A 17364-nucleotide genomic window follows, 5' to 3' on the forward strand; every position below is an offset into this window, starting at 1 on the left:
TTCTTTGGAGACAGCAAGGGGGTACGCCTGGGAGTTCTGGCACGGAGGCCTTCATTACGCAGTGTGCGTCTTATTGTCTGGGCTGAAACTTCTGTACCCACATCTGACAAATCTTTTCTCAGTTCCTCAGCAGTCACACGGGGACTTCTCTCCACTCTACGCTTCAGGTAGCGCACAGCAGTCGAAGTCAGCATCTTCTTTCTGCCACGACCAGGTAGCGTTTCAACAGTGCCCTTTGCCTTGAATTTGCGAATGATGCTTCCTAAGGTGTCTCTTGGTATGTTTAACATCTTTGCAATCTTCTTATAGCCATTGCCCTTCCTGTGAAGAGAAATCACCTCTTCTCTTGTCTTCCTGGACCATTCTCTTGCCTTCACCATGTTTGTAACCACACCAGTAAATGTCTAGAAGGAGCTGAGTATCACAGTCATTTTAAAGCTGCCTAATTGGTGCTTATTATGCTTGATTGCTGCTCGGTGACATCCACAGGTGTTTTCAATACCTGATGGAAAGCACCTGTATGAACCTCTGTTCTTCAGAGTGGTAGTCTTTAAGGGGTTGAATAATTGTGGCAATGAAGAAACCACATAAGAACCATTTACTACTGTATTACATAAACAATTGATGTCATTTTAGTTGCATTTGGGTAGTTACAACGTCCTTGTAGGATTTGATTCTGAATACAATTCCAAATGTACACTATAGTCCCTAAACCCCTTTACAGCATTGGGGGTTGAATAATTTTGGCCACAACTGTAGATGCGTAGGATACTTATGTTAAAGTAGTAGACTTCAGAACCTGCATCTAGGAAGTGCTTCATCTGCATGGCCTTCAAGGACCATCTCTTCAAACCAACTCTTAATGTAATCATTTGGACACTGCAGATGATCAGAGCACCTCAGCAGAAGATGTCTAAGAAATATGCTGAATTGTCTTTACTATCAAAGCCACATTAAACCCAAAACCAAAAATGTATTCTATTGCAGCTTACCAATTATTTACAGTAGATGTGGTGGGTGCATTGTTTTTTTTTTGGGCTTTTTACCTCTGTTTTCACTTGGTGATCTGGTCAGTAATACACCTCCAGTGTTAGACAGCATTCTGGAGGAATGAGCACAAGACAGATGCATTGTCATTCGGGGGGAGAGTGGGAGTGTTAAATGTATTAGCAGATTTAAATACAATAACAAATTGAAGCCAAACTCCAGTTAACACTTCAGTTACAGTAAACAGTTTTTTTTTTTTCCTTTTTGGTCTAAATATTTTACATGAATAAGTAAGTTTATCATTTTAATCACCGCTGTCAGTGGTAAATGGATTGTCTCATCCATGTAATCTGATGTATTCTGCTGGAGAGCTTGAGCTTCTGAAATACAGCGTATTTGCTGGCTGAATCATCAGATGAAAATGAAATGGCCTAATAAAAGATAATACAGCCACCACATCTAGGGATTGGTAAGTGGCAATATCATTTTTGTTTTTGGATTTAACACTGGTTTTTACATTTTCTTTTTTTTTTAAATGTTTTCTTATCCTGCACCTTTCACATCAAGATCTGCCAAATTTGTCTCCTAGTTCACTCACAAGGTCTGGAGCATGTTTGTGGACATTTGGATAGCTTGCATCTCAGATGCTTAGGTACAGGAGGTAGTATCCTAGAAATACAAGCTGGAGCTTTATTCCATGCCACCTCCTCTGTTTCTTACCTCCGAATTTGTCACCACACAGATTAACAGATCCCCCATCAAGCCCTTTTGGGTCTGCTGGACCAAGATGTTGCCCAGTTTCTGTGGTAGAACGGTTCTAGGGAATTTACTTTAACTTGTTCAAATCAAATGGGGCATGTGTCCAATCTTGGATCTAAAGCTTTTGAATGTCTTTCTTTGAGCCAAGAAATTTCACATGGTCTCCACCCGGTTGTTCATTGCTGGGTTCAGTCATCACTCATCACCAGGGCAGTCCTCTTGGCTTATGTGGATGTCAAGGATGCATATCTACATGTACCCACTTTTGAAGCGCATCCATGTTTCTCTCGTTTTGTTGTGGGTCCTTCATGCAACTAGTTTGTGGCCTTGCTCTTTGGCCTCTCATTTGCACCTTGGGTTTTCTCCAAGGTTTTTGCTCTGGTACTAGCCCTGTTGTGCTCTTATGGCATTCCAGATGTGGGTTACTTAGACTAGCGCCTGTTGAACAACAGTGGCTGAGACTCTGAACAATAAGGCTTTTCACTTTCCAAATGCTACACTGGTTCTGATAGTCCTAAGGCTGTTGTTGCTGGAGTAGACTTGTCTGAAGTATCTCGGTTTAGTCCTGAACACAGTTTAGACCAGAATGATTCTTCCATAGGAGAAACTTTAGACTCACTGATCTTAGGTTCAAACTCCTCTAGTTCAGGAGTCATCCAACTCTTTGCTTTTGCATGAAAATCCTAGGTCTGATGGTAGCCTAATTTAAGGCAGTTTGCCCAATCTCACTTCAGACCTGTTGTTGTGGGACAAGTCAGCCAAGTTCCTGGACAGACTGGTTCGCTTGGCACTGAGGACCAGATATTCTGTGGTTGGGCAGTTTGGGAAAGTGGATCTCAGATCGGTGATGTCCCTTCTTTTTTCTTCTCACCTTTTTGGAATATCCTCTGAAGGATGCCAGCCAATAAGTTTGGAAAGAAGTCCTGGGCACCTATTGGTGCAGGATCTTTGTCGTCGGAGTTGTCACGTCTCCTGATCCGTGTTCTTTAGATCTTCGGATGATTTGACTGTCTCTGTGGTGTTTGACAACCCTGTTGAAAGATCATCTGTTTCAAATTCAGTTAAACAGCATGTCATAAAGTATTTTTTTTAATTGCAGAACCCGCCACAAAATGTTTTTTTGTAAAATCTGCTCTTTTTAAAATGTGGGAAGGACTAGAAGATTGAGGGGTCGCCTTCACAATATTTGCAATACAGAGCAGCATCTTTCCACCAATGTAACTCGATATTTCTACGGTTGCTATGCAGTTGTTACTGCAGTTTTGATCCAACCTATGGAGAAGGTGAGCTCACCTAAGAGATTCTGTTTTGACTTTTGTGCAAGATTCATTTATTGGAACTCGTATGCCTAGTCCTAGATCTACTTCTGGTTGTTTTTCATGCATGGGGTTGGGTACTCTTCCCTTATAAATAGTACTTATATTTTTCTTTCCTTTTTATATAGTGTGGGTCTTGGGTATGAGCTCAACCTATTCATCAGTAGGTTGTGCCTTGGTTTCGCTGTTATTACGGTTTCCTGATACAGGTTTATACAGTTTTGTTTTTTTTTTTGTATTTTTAATCTTTTTATGTGTACTTATTTTATAATATTTTCTGCTCATTAGGATTTTTTTTTTTTACAGTTTTTACGGTGTATTTTGTGCATGTTGGTTTTCATCTCATGTGTTGAATGACCACTGGTTGAGCACAGCTGTTAATTTTAAGTGCAAACCGTATTTAACCAGTTGCGTTTTTAGGTATGCTATGAGTAAGCGCTTTTAAGTGTGAAGTTTTGTTGACATCTTCTACTGCCTTGTTCCTGTGATGTGACTTTTTTACCACTACAAAAAAGATATTGGAGTATTTGTGCAGCCATATATCCTGTTTTCTGTATTCCCACAGTTGATGAGCAGGATCGGCACCTGCTGTGCAACTTTGGGGCCAGAGTGTAGGCCAATTGACCTGGAGTATTGTGTGTTGCATTTGTTAAACAATGGCATGGTGGTGCATATTTAAAATATCAGATGGAAACCAGAGATTTTGCTGTGGCAAGAGCAGTATAACATATCTCTTGATGAGCAGAACTTCATGTTCCAGCTTTGTTTGCATGATCCAGGCGCAGACAATTGACAGGCAGATTTCTTCAGCTGTGCCTGGACCCAGTAGTAGCTGGGCCAGCCTGTAATGTGTTGCTTCGGGCACTGGATCCTGCATTTGGTTTTCACTTTGACATGACTGTAGTACAGGTGCAGGGCTGTAGTGCATTCCTATGGCACCCAGACACTGAACGGTACCAGCAACGTGTACAAGGTTAGACAAGATTTCCCTGTGCCATTACTATATTGGTCCCTGGCTACATATGTTGTTTTGGGTCATTACTTGAGTTTGTAATGTACTTTATATTGGGGTAGATTTACTAAAACTGGTGCACATTTAGAATCTGGTGTACCTGTGTGTGCATGGTAGCCAATCGGCTTCTAAATTCAGCTTATTCATTTACTCTTTGGTATTAAAACCTGGAAGCAGATTGTTTTTTTGCAGAGTTACACCAGATTTTGCACACTCCAGTCTTTGTAAAATAACCTTCATTGTGTCCTTGAATATAGCACACTGCTGTGCTAACCACGCAAGCTATTTTGAAGGCACACGTTTTATGGTAATTTACACTTGTTTTTCTCTGCCTGTTATTGTCTAAAGTTACTTGGCCTCATTAGTGGCGTTTTTATTATTTACCTGTTCAAATTTGGCAATCTTTATTTCCACCTCACTACTGGAAGTTTCTGTCTGGTTAGTTTTGTAGTGTTTGTAAGACACCTACAGTAACTGTGCACTCTGGCTGCCATTTTCAACTGATGAAGCAAGCTGAACGTTTGCGATCTCACCTATTGCCTGATACACAGCCACAGAAACTTGGTTAGCGCCTGGGTGATTGTGATTACTTCATACTGGTCAAACTGAACCCCTTCATTTCCCATCCATCCCATGAGTTCCTCTGAAGGGCAGATCCTCACTTATTGACGGATTACAGGCGCTTGGGTGGGGGAGCATATGGGACAATCAGTGGAGATTCCACTGCAGGCCCTGAGGAAACTCCAGGAATCTTTCAAGTTGATACCTGTTCCCTTGCAAGATCTTATACAGACACCACTCCAGCCCCTGATTCGTGCTTCCTTACAGAATGGCAGCATGTGACCTGTCTGACTTTTTTGCTATGATGTATGGTCTATTCCAATGACTGGAATCGGCATGTGCCACACAGTAAACACTCTTCTACCTCTCCTCAACTTGAGTATATTAATGGGCTATAATCTCAACTTCCTGGTGCACATCCATTGCAGAAGGCAAGACTGTTTTTTACTGCCAAAAGTGAACTACCTGCTTCCTGCCATGTGGTGGCTTGTGGACTCAATAATTGATGCAGTGCGTGCTAGTCTTTGGTTAGACACACCTAGTTCTGCACATCCCCCACACATTCCTACGCACTCAAAAAAGCCTATTCCTTGAAGGCCTTTCCTTATTCTTGATCAAGCTGATTGGGCCTTATACAATGATTGGCTTAACTCCAACAGGTTTTTCACTCTCCCTAACAATTTTCATGTCTTGTATCCCGTAGAAGTGAAATTGAAAAAGTAATCGACTGTTCCCACTATGGACTTTGCCATTTTTGCACTAAATAATCTAATCTATTGAGGACATTCCCTCCTTTTTAACTAGTTTGGTGGTAAGTGGGGATGAAGTCCTCCTTTGCACTGGCAGGTCCAGCCCTCAAGCCAGCTATTGCCAATGTATCAATTGTCCCAACTATGGCAAACTGGATAACAATAGTTAACCTATCCTATTCTTTCTGCAAAGAAACCCCTAGTATGCTATGTGGATGCCTTGATTTTTTTCAAACCTCCAGAATGTTCTTTCTGTGCACGGAATTTTATGGCTTTGTCCTGGTCAGCTGACCTGGATCAAGAAAGTTACCTGTTTGCACAGGTCCTTTTAAAGGTTAGTGTCTCTGGGAATATCCTTAAGGAATATATTGAGGCAGCTATGGAAGTGGAACTTGGGTTCCTACCTCAATATCCACAACTTCATCTCCCTATTGAATGGACCTCCTTTAAGTTTACGTGTACAGTCTGTTCACCACCTCAAGGCGTCCTTCTGTTTTTTAACGGATTGTCCATCTCTAAACCCACTGGACTTGCTCAGAAGCCGCTTTCACATTAAAGGTTCCCTTCCACCACTAAGGCAACATCTACTGACATTTGCTCCAGTTTAGAACAGTCACCTGGCATTTTACAGTGGGAAAAATAATTATTTAATTTTGGGTTATTGTCATGCTTGAAGACCCATCCATGACCCATCTTCAGTTTTCTGGTTGAGGGAAGAAGCCTCTCGTTCAAGATTTTACAATACATGGCCCCATTCATTGGCTCCTCAATGCGTCACAGTTGGCCTGTACTCATAGCAGAGAAACAGCCCCAAAGCATAATGTTTCCACCTCCGTTCTTGACTGTAGAGATTTATTCTTGGGGTCATAGTGAGAATTTTTCTTCCTCCAAACACGGCTTGTCAATTTAATGCCAAAGAGCTCAATTTTGGTCTCATCTGACCATAGCATTTTCTCCCAACCCTTCTCTGAATCATTTAGATGTTTATTGGCAAACTTCAGACAGGCCTGTACATGTGCCTTCTTGAGGAGGGGGACCTTGCGGGCACTGCAGGATTTCAATCCATAGAGGCGTATTGTGTTACCAATGGTTTGGTGACTGCAGTCCAACTGCCTTGAGATCATTCACAAGCTCCTCCTGTGTAGTTCTGGGCTAATCCCTCCCTTTTCTCATGACTATCCTTAACCCATGAGGCAAAATTTTGCATGGAGCTCCAGATAGAGGGTAATTGATGGTTATTTTGTATTTCTTCCGTTTGCGAATCGTTCTAGGAGTTGTCTCCTCACCAAACTTCTTGCTGTTGGTCTTGTAGCCCATTCCAGCCTTGTGCAGGTCTACAATTTTGTCCCTGACTTCCTTTGACAGCTCTTTGGTCTTGCCCATGATGGTGAGGTTTGAATAGAAGAAAGAGATTCTGTGGACAGGTGTCTTTTATACTCACAAGTTGTCGTTAGGAGCACCTTCTTAAATTGATAGGACTAATCTGTGTACCACATGAGCACATAGCCAGTCTGCTGGGGCCAGAATTGTTGGTTGGTAGGGGATCAAATACCTTACTCACTGAACTGCAAAATTGATAACATTTGTATCATGTGGTTTTTCTGAATTTTTGGTTGATATTCTGTCTATCATTTCTGACCCTTCATTTCTTTATAAGTGGGCAAACTGACCTTTTTGTTTCTTTGTAAGCAGGCAAAGGTACAAAATCTGCAAGGGATCAAAAAATTTTCCCTGCTATATATCTATCTGAGAGGTACACACAGTCTCTATTTCTGTCCTCTCGTTTCCTTCTATTACCTGTTCCTACTTACTGTTTCACACGAAGGCAAACCTTTTACAATCACAAGTGGTGATTACCTCCTTCCTTTCAGGAAGAATTACAAGGACTTGCCAAATCCTACACAAGAACCAAAGGATATATATCGAATCATGCTCTTAAAACATCTGTCCAAATTTCTGAAGTGGTTAGGGTTGAAAGAAAGAAAATCGCCTGATTTCCCCCATCTCAACAGTCAGTGATGGGGGAATCCTTGCTGTTTCACTATTGTATTCTGACAGCGGGATGTTTCCCAGCCGTCAGAATTTGAATGGTTCAAAATTTCGATCAATCTATGGCTGGCTTTTTGACTCCTGCAAGGTCTCCAATAGACCTGCCGCCATGTCTACTGCAATAGCTAGACTTCGGACTGGTCTCCTACAGACTAGCAACGATATCCCCCATGCAACAGTTTTTCTGCCCTAATCATTTGACCCCCAGACCAATTCTGACATTCCTCTCCTACATGTAAAAATCTGCATTTTTGCTAGAAAATTACATGGTACCCCCAAACATATATTTTAGCACAGGGGCTAGGGAATAAAGTGGTTGGTGTTGCAATTTTTTATGTCACATGGTATTTGCACAGTTTTTTTTTTTTTTTTTTTAGTAAAAAAATACTCTGATGAATTTTAATGCACAAAAACACGATGACGTTAAGCCAATTAAATAGCTAATATGTCCCGTTTTTAAAATTGTGCACGCTTGTGGAATGGCGACAAACTGCGGTACTTAAAGGGTAAGTTCACCTTTTAGCACAAATTAACTGCACATTTTTTGCAGGTAAATAAAAAAAATGTACATTTACCATTTTTTACTTTAGGAGCCTGGAAAGCCCTGCACCAGCTATCAGCAGATTGCTGGTACCATACAGGTCTCCTGCAGACTGTCAGTGTAATCTGTGTGCTTGTACGAGCAGACCGTTTTATCCAGACAAGAAGAATCCTTGAATCACCATAGCGCTGTGCTAGTTCATTGAGAACTACAAGCCAAGAGACCCAAAGGCTGTCGGGATTTGTAGTCTTCCCAATCACAGAATACTGGGAATAAGTGATGCGGGTGGAGCCCCGCATGGCTGAGGTTTTTTAAAAATAATTGTGGGGGGTCGGGGGGAGAAGATCCGCCGCTAGGTTTCATCTCGGTGGATTGTTGTGCGGGGCCTGGTACAGTTGTAACATGTTACACCCCAAATATGGGTACAACATGTTACCAAAGGTAAACTTATCCTTTTAAAAAATCTCTATTGGCAATGCTTTAAAAGCCTTTCTAGATTGCCAGTTTAGAGTTACATGGGAGGTCTGATGCTAGAATTATTGCTCTCTAACGTTTGCGGCGATACCCCACATGTGGTGTGGACACTGTTTACATATGCGTTCGATTTTATGCACAAACACAGGTGGACGAAGGATGGTTAGCTCCACTACCTATAGCTTATTTTGCCCCTCATTGCAACCCTCTCTCTGCCCTGAGGTCTGATTTACCCTCCCCTCCTGTTATCAGGGCTGCGGATTGCCAAGTCACTAATTTTACAGGCTATGAAGCCATTGTACTAAAAAATTCTTCCTGCGCCTAGTGAAACACCCTACTATAGGTTCTATCCTGCTGCTGTGCAATGTGATCAACACAAATTGTAAAAAATATATAAGTGAACAGCGCAAACATAGACCTCTACATCAAATCAATATACAAAGTGCAAACATATATAAAAAATTAAATAAATAGTGAAGTCCATCAAAATTAATAAACATAAAATTCAAAAATAGTTTGTGCAAACAGAAATTTTCAAATTCTTCTTCTATTATAAAGAAACTTCCACCTTCCACCCGTGAAAACCAACATCAAATGCACTCACCAGATTAAGGTGAATGAAACGCCTTTTAGGAATTTATGGGATCCTAAACCCTCTTTGGTATCCACTCTAAAGGAATCCTCACCTCCAGCATAGACTCCACCATCAACTCCACCATCCAACCAGGGAGAAAAAAACTCAGATAGTGTAATATTGCAAAACACCATTCATAAGTGAAATCAAGGATTAAGGCCACTCACATTATAATCACTTTAAAAAGGCATATTTATTAAGACCAGCTTCTTTCCAGATGAACAGTAGATGTAAGGCAACCTCTCACAGAATCTCACATCACAGCTCCAGGTTACAGCAGAAGCTCCACAGAGACCACACATATACAGATCCCAAAAGATGGCCGCTGGAACGCACCGCTCAGCGTGCGCTCCACTCACCGGAAGTGACGTCAGACGTACGGGGTAGTGACCGGAAATGCGTCAACGCGTTTCGCCCCTCCCATCGGGCGTTCTCAAGACGTTCATTTCCTGTCTCAAGCTCCCTTACATACCCAACAGGGACCCTCCCCTCCATTCCGATTGGTCAAAAACTCCTCCCCGAGATTATCAAAAGACTACTCCTCCTGTTTATGTGACGTGAGAGTCCTTTACAACTGAGGCATCTGTTTACACAATATACAATCCTTTTTAACACTGTTTACTTATCTCCCAGAAGCGACATGCATATTAGTACATGTCCCCAGTGGGAAAAAAACCAATACAATCTTAAACAATACCTATTATAAAAAACATTCTTTAATAAATGAGCAATGAATATCACCATTAATAGATGGCAATATAATTGTAAATTAAATTAAATTAAAATGAAAATAAAAATAAATATAAAAATAAAAATAAAATTAAAATAAAAATAAAAATAAAAATAATATAAAAATGAAAATAAAAATAAAAATAAAAATGAAAATGAAAATAAAATTAAAATAAAATAAAAATAACAATAACAATAACAATAACAATAACAATGAAAATGAAAATAAAAATGAAAATACTAAAAAATATTAAAATATAAATTGTTTTATAATTTTTATTAAATACAAATACATATAAAATAAAATCAAAAATCTTTTACTAGTAATAAAACACACCTGAGGATATGTATTGAAAATAAACTATGCTCTTACCAATTAGACAAAAAACAATTAATGTCTATGTCCGAATTCAACCCCTTAGGGTGCAAAGATCCCAATTGAAATATCCATTTTGTTTCATTCTGCGAGATACTCCTTACCATATCTCCTCCCCTCCAATGGGAAAAAATCCGATCAATCCCGCAGAATTTCAAACACGATGGATCCCTATTATGACACATTCTAAAATGATAGGACAAACTGTGGTATTTATATCCTTTTTTAATATTTCTAATGTGTTCACCTAATCTCACCGACAGTTTCCTGGAAGTTCTACCTACGTATTGAAGGTGACAAGAGCATTCCAACAAATACGTAACAAAGGAACTGTCACAAGATATAAAATAGTTTATTTTATAAGAGGAACCCGTAGAGCAAGAATGAAACGAATCATATCTCCTCTTGGTATCTCCTTTCATATTTCTACATGCCATACACCTATTACATTTGTAGAACCCCACAGTGTCCAAAAAAGTTGCCTTTTTCTTAGGAATATCTGGAATATTTTTTGCTAGCTTCATCCTCAATGTGGGTGGTTTTCTATAAATGAATGAAGGCTTCCCAGGTAATAAATCATGGAGAACCTCATCCCTCTTCAGAATCAACCAGTGTTTCCTTATGATGTTTTCAATAACCTTATGTTGATTAGAGTAACCCGTAATAAAAGCCAGTTCACCTGTTTTCTTCTTTTTCCTGCTATTTGTTAGTAATTCATCTCTATTCATCCTCCTCACTTGATCCATTGCACCTGTTAGAATATTTTCTTCATAGCCTTTTTCTCTAAACCTTTCCAACAACATGTTTGCTTGCTCTTGAAATATCTTATTGTCATCACAATTCCGTTTAAGTCTAATCAATTGACTTTTAGGAATGGACCTCAGCCAGTTTCTATGATGACAGCTGTGGATTGGGATGTACGCATTCCTATCCACTTGTTTAAAATATGTTTTTGTGTGAAGATAGTCCCCCTGTCTATAGATGACTAAATCCAGAAAATCTATAGATTCCATACCGATATGGTTAGTGAAAGTGATATTATAAGGATTACACTCCATTCCACGGATGTATTCCTCTAAACCATTCCTCGTTCCCTTCCAGATTATCACGATGTCATCTATAAACCTTCTGAAAAGTAATAATTTCTCATTCATCTTTTCAAATATAGCCTTATCTTCCCACATACTCATAAAAAGGTTGGCTACTGATGGAGCATACTTCGCTCCCATCGCGACTCCAGTACACTGCCTATAATAACTGTTGGAATGCCAAAAATAGTTATTTGACATTGCTAGGTCAAGACAATCTAGTAAAAACTCAATTTGATTACCTTTTAAACCCGATTTTTTCTTCAATGCCCACCTCACTGCTCTTAAAGCGTCCTCATGTCTAATGTTGGTATATAATGCATTAACATCAATACTGGCCAAAACACAGTTCTCTTTAATCCTTATTTTTTTCAAAACTGAGATCAAATCCCCACTATCCTTCAAGTAAGATGGAAACCCTGATACCAGGGGTTGTAGGAATTCGTCCACGTATTCCCCTAGTCTCGAAAACAATGAGTCAATCCCATTGACAATGGGTCTTCCAGGTGGTTTTGATAAACTTTTATGGATCTTGGGTAGTTGATATATAACAGGTGTAACAGGTGCTTTTGGTACCAAATATCTTGCTTCTTTTTTATTTAAAAAACCTTCTTTTTCACCTCTTTTCACTAGTTTCATTAATTTATTCTTATAGCTTTTTATAGGGTTACCCCTCAATTTCTCATAGGTATTTTCATCACCTACCAATCTATTTAATTCTTCATAATAATCATTCCTATTCAACACCACTACCCCTCCCCCTTTGTCTGCTGATCTTATTACAATATTATTATTTTTTTCTAATTGTTGGATTCCTCTAATTAAATCATGCTTCATCCTCTTATTTGGAACGGATAATACCTCCAAATCATATTCCACCATCTTTTTGAATGTATCAATACAACAATTGTTTCCTACTTTAGGGTTGAACACAGACTTGTTCCTCAAATTGGTGTGCTTATAAACCCCTTCATTCCCATCATTGCTCATTATTCCACCCTTATGAGGATCAATAACATTTGATTTGGAATTTTTACTCCAATATTTTTTTAAATTTAATTTCCTAATAAATCTATGAAGATCTATATACAGTCATGGCCGAAATTGTTGGCACCCTTGATATTTTTCCTGAAAATCAAGTATTTCACACAAAAAAGGTATTGCATTAACACATGTTTTGCTATACACATGTTTATTCCCTTTGTATGTATTGGAACAAATATAAAACAGAGGCAGAAAAGCAAATATGACATAATGTCACACAAAACCCCAAAAATGGGCTGGACAAAAGTATTGGCACCCTTAACTTAATATTTGGTTGCACACCCTTTGGAAAACATAACTGAAATCAGTCGCTTCCTATAACCATCAATAAGCTTCTGACACCTCTCACCCGGAATTTTGGACCACTCTTCCTTTGCAAACAGCTCCAGGTCTCTCTTATTGGAAGGACACCTTTTCCCAACAGCAATTTTAAGATCTCTCCACAGGTGTTCAATGGGATTTAGATCTGGGCTCATTGCTGGCCACTTCAGAACTCTCCAGCGCTTCTTTGCCATCCATTTCTGAGTGCTTTTTGACGTATGTTTGGGGTCATTGTCCTGCTGGAAGACCCAGGATCTTGGACGCAAACCCAGCTTTCTGACACTGGGCCCTACAGTGCGACCCAAAATCCTTTGGTAATCCTCAGATTTCATGATGCCTTGCACACAGTCAAGGCACCCAGTGCCAGAGGCAGCAAAACAACCCCAAAACATCATTGAACCTCCACCATATTTTACCGTAGGTACTGTGTTTTGTTCTTTGTAGGCCTCATTCCGTTTTCGGTAAACAGTAGAATGATGTGCTTTACCGAAAAGCTCTATCTTGGTCTCATCTGTCCACAAGACGTTTTCCCAGAAGGCTTTTGGCTTACTCAAGTACATTTTGGCAAACTGTAGTCTTGCTTTTTTATGTCTCTGTGTCAGCAGTGGGGTCCTCCTGGGTCTCCTGCCATAGCGTTTCATTTCATTTAAATGTCGACGGATAGTTCGCGCTGACACTGATGCTCCCTGAGCCTGCAGGACAGCTTGAATGTCTTTGGAACATGTTTGGGGCTGCTTATCCACCATCCGGACTATTCTGCGTTGCAATCTTTCATCAATTTTCCTCATCCGTCCACGACCAGGGAGATTAGCTACAGTGCCATGGGTTGCAAACTTCTTGATAATGTTGCGCACTGTGGACAAAGGCAAATCTAGTTCTCTGGAGATGGACTTGTAACCTTGAGATTGTTGATATTTTGCCACAATTTTGGTTCTCAGGTCCTCAGACAGTTCTCGTCTCCTCTTTCTGTTGTCCATGCTTAGTGTGGCACAGACAGACACACAATGCAAAGGTTAAGTGAACGTCTCTCCTTTTTATCTGCTTTCAGGTGTGATTTCTATATTGCCCACACCTGTTACTTGCCCCAGGTGAGTTTACAGGAGCATCACATGCTTGTAACATTCTTATTTATCCGCAGTTGTGAAAGGGTGCCAATACTTTTGTCCAGCCCATTTTTGGAGGTTTGTGTGACATTATGTCGAATTTGCTTTCTTTCCTCCCTTTTTTTGTTTTGTCCCAATACACACAAAGGGAATAAACATGTGTATAGCAAAACATGTGTTAATGCAATACGTTTCGTGAGAAATACATGATTTCCTGGAGAAATATCAAGGGTGCCAACAATTTCGGCCATGACTGTATGTCTCCAATTTATTTAATTTTTTATCGGGTGCATACTTCAAACCCAATGCTAAGACCCTCAATTCTTCCTCTTTTAAAATATAATCACTTAAATTAAAAATACCTTTGTTTACATTGACCTTTTCCTTTTTCCTTTTACCTCCTCTACATCCCCTGTATTTCTTCCTTCCCAATAGGGATCCTGATAATTTGGGTCCTGGTAGTTTTGATAATTCTGATAGTTTGGAGGTGGATTCCATCCACCCCTCCCCCCTCTGTTTGGGTAATACTGACCCCCTCTCCCTCTCCAATTGTAGGCTCCCCTTTGGTTCCCCCCTCTCCATGGCGGTCCCACAAACCCTCCTCTTGGAAAAACCTTTCCCTCATTTTGATGTTTATATGGGGATCCCATTAGGGGTCCAAATCTATTGTATGTGGGCACCCCGTAGTTGGAAGTTGGATTCTCATCTCTGTTCTTTCTAGGGGAAGAATTCTTTTGTACGTTTTTAGAAAAAGCAACCGTAGCTGCCTTAATCTTCACTCCAGATGGTTCCAAATTAGAACCTGAATCTCTGCTATCCCCCTCAACTGAAGAATTTCTAGAGTCATCAGTTCCCTTACTATTAACATCCTGCCACTTGTAAACATTATGGGATTTATAATCCTGTATATCTCTGCCATATTTCTTAATTTTCTTCTTTTTAGTATCCTCATCTACTTTGTTAATATATTCTTGAGTTTGTTTCGCCTTTTCTTTAAAATCCATTGATTCACTGAAAGGGGCCATTTTCTCCTTTAAATTGTAAATTATATCTTCCAAAATTTTTAGTTTCCTTTTTCTTCTTTGCACAATTAGTTCCATAAGTTTTTTCTCAACATGGTTGAAAAATGAAAACCACTCATCATCCAACTCTTTACCCACAAGGCCATCACTGGGAGCAACTTCCCATCTGAGCCTCCTTGGGGTAATTCCTTCTTTAATATATTTTTCAAGTGTCACTACATCCCACCACGCTCTCACCTGTTTGTCCAAAGAATTTTTTAAAGTTCTAAAATCCTTAGACAAATCAGTGTTCTCTATATTCTGTGAAAAAAATTTATTATTGTATTGTTTAAGATTGTATTGGTTTTTTTCCCACTGGGGACATGTACTAATATGCATGTCGCTTCTGGGAGATAAGTAAACAGTGTTAAAAAGGATTGTATATTGTGTAAACAGATGCCTCAGTTGTAAAGGACTCTCACGTCACATAAACAGGAGGAGTAGTCTTTTGATAATCTCGGGGAGGAGTTTTTGACCAATCGGAATGGAGGGGAGGGTCCCTGTTGGGTATGTAAGGGAGCTTGAGACAGGAAATGAACGTCTTGAGAACGCCCGATGGGAGGGGCGAAACGCGTTGACGCATTTCCGGTCACTACCCCGTACGTCTGACGTCACTTCCGGTGAGTGGAGCGCACGCTGAGCGGTGCGTTCCAGCGGCCATCTTTTGGGATCTGTATATGTGTGGTCTCTGTGGAGCTTCTGCTGTAACCTGGAGCTGTGATGTGAGATTCTGTGAGAGGTTGCCTTACATCTACTGTTCATCTGGAAAGAAGCTGGTCTTAATAAATATGCCTTTTTAAAGTGATTATAATGTGAGTGGCCTTAATCCTTGATTTCACTTATGAATGGTGTTTTGCAATATTACACTATCTGAGTTTTTTTCTCCCTGGTTGGATGGTGGAGTTGATGGTGGAGTCTATGCTGGAGGTGAGGATTCCTTTAGAGTGGATACCAAAGAGGGTTTAGGATCCCATAAATTCCTAAAAGGCGTTTCATTCACCTTAATCTGGTGAGTGCATTTGATGTTGGTTTTCACGGGTGGAAGGTGGAAGTTTCTTTATAATAGAAGAAGAATTTGAAAATTTCTGTTTGCACAAACTATTTTTGAATTTTATGTTTATTAATTTTGATGGACTTCACTATTTATTTAATTTTTTATATATGTTTGCACTTTGTATATTGATTTGATGTAGAGGTCTATGTTTGCGCTGTTCACTTATATATTTTTTATGAAGCCATTGTGCTCTCACCTTATCAAAAATGGAATTTTTGCACTCTCTTCTAAAGACCTTTTCTTGGCATCTATTTAAATTTTGGCTAATACGAACACCTAAAGGAGGATTGGACACTGGCAAACAACTGTAGGCCAATCCAAAATAACCCCTCCCAGTACCAACATGCCTCAGTTTTGTAGCAAAGCAGAACATAGAGCATGATAAATGAAGAGAGCGAGACTTGTGTGCGACAGTGAACCTGGTTTGTGATTTGGAACACATTGATTCGCATGACATGTAAAATAACATTGGGATCTATTGTGGCCGTTCATATGTATGCAGTGCACCTGCAGTACAAATAGACTTGAACGTTTGCTGAGCAGTGCGGGTCTGGTGCAAATTACAGGCTCATTGACTTAAATGGGAACGCTTCTAAGATCGCAGTTGTGAACACGAATTGAGCCTTGCCAATGCGCATCATAACCGCATCTAAATTGCACCTGAACTACTTTGGAATTTTGCACTGAAAATGGACACTGCTAAAGGCTTCATTTGAACCACCCCTTCCCCAGGTGTAGCAATAGAAATCCCTTTCTTCCTTGTAGGAGGGACATGTGTCCTACACTGTACCCCAAGATATGGACTTTACAGGTACATTGAAATTCCTGTTATCCTAAATGTACAGTACACAGGAATTGATTCCTGGCAAACAAAGGTTTTAAATGTGAACAGGTGGTGCCCAGCAACGTTTGAAAAGTAAAAATGCTAGATGCTGTTTAAGGAAAAAAAAACCCCTCAAGAACCCAGATCTCTTAAAGCAAATGAGCTCAGACAGGGGAGGAGGGACTTGTTCTTTTGAGGGCAGAAACCCTAGAAAACTAGATAAACTTGCCACTCATGCAGGTGGAAGATGAGGAAGTAATCCCATAGCAGGGCTACCCTGTGAAGCAAGTGTAGAGGGTTTAGTTCCCAAATGAAGACATGGCAGATAGCCATACATGACAGCCCCACACATAAGGTTAATTGTAAAATGTTTGACATGCCTTCAGGCTGAACGTAGTAAAGAATGACAGTCCCATAGAAGGGAAGACAGAGACCCAGGAAAGCAAGAACCACCAACTTCTTGGTACTTGGTCCTGAAAGGAAGCATCATACATGGTTCAAGGAAAGAGGGATAACCAACCAAGATGTTGGAAAGAATTAGAGATGCCAGGAGGTGGCTGAGCAAAAATCTACAAAGAGGTTATATAACTGGAGATGCAGACAAGTGCCAGGGTACATACAACCTGCATGTAGAGAAGGAAATCAAAACATTAAAGGAGCACTAACAATGGGCAAAGTAACCT

At 40.0% G+C, this 17364-nt stretch overlaps 1 protein-coding gene across 2 annotated transcripts in view; it reads left to right on the forward strand.

Annotated features, from left to right (window-relative positions):
* The window catches only part of TNPO1 (transportin 1), a 217033-nt gene that overhangs the window by 91168 nt on the left and 108501 nt on the right, over positions 1-17364 (forward strand). The window lies entirely within an intron of this gene.

The sequence above is a fragment of the Staurois parvus genome, unplaced genomic scaffold (assembly GCF_062004578.1).
Source record: "Staurois parvus isolate SC_StPar_1 unplaced genomic scaffold, SC_StPar_1.0 ptg000466l, whole genome shotgun sequence".
In the NCBI taxonomy this organism is placed as follows: Eukaryota; Metazoa; Chordata; class Amphibia; order Anura; family Ranidae; genus Staurois; species Staurois parvus.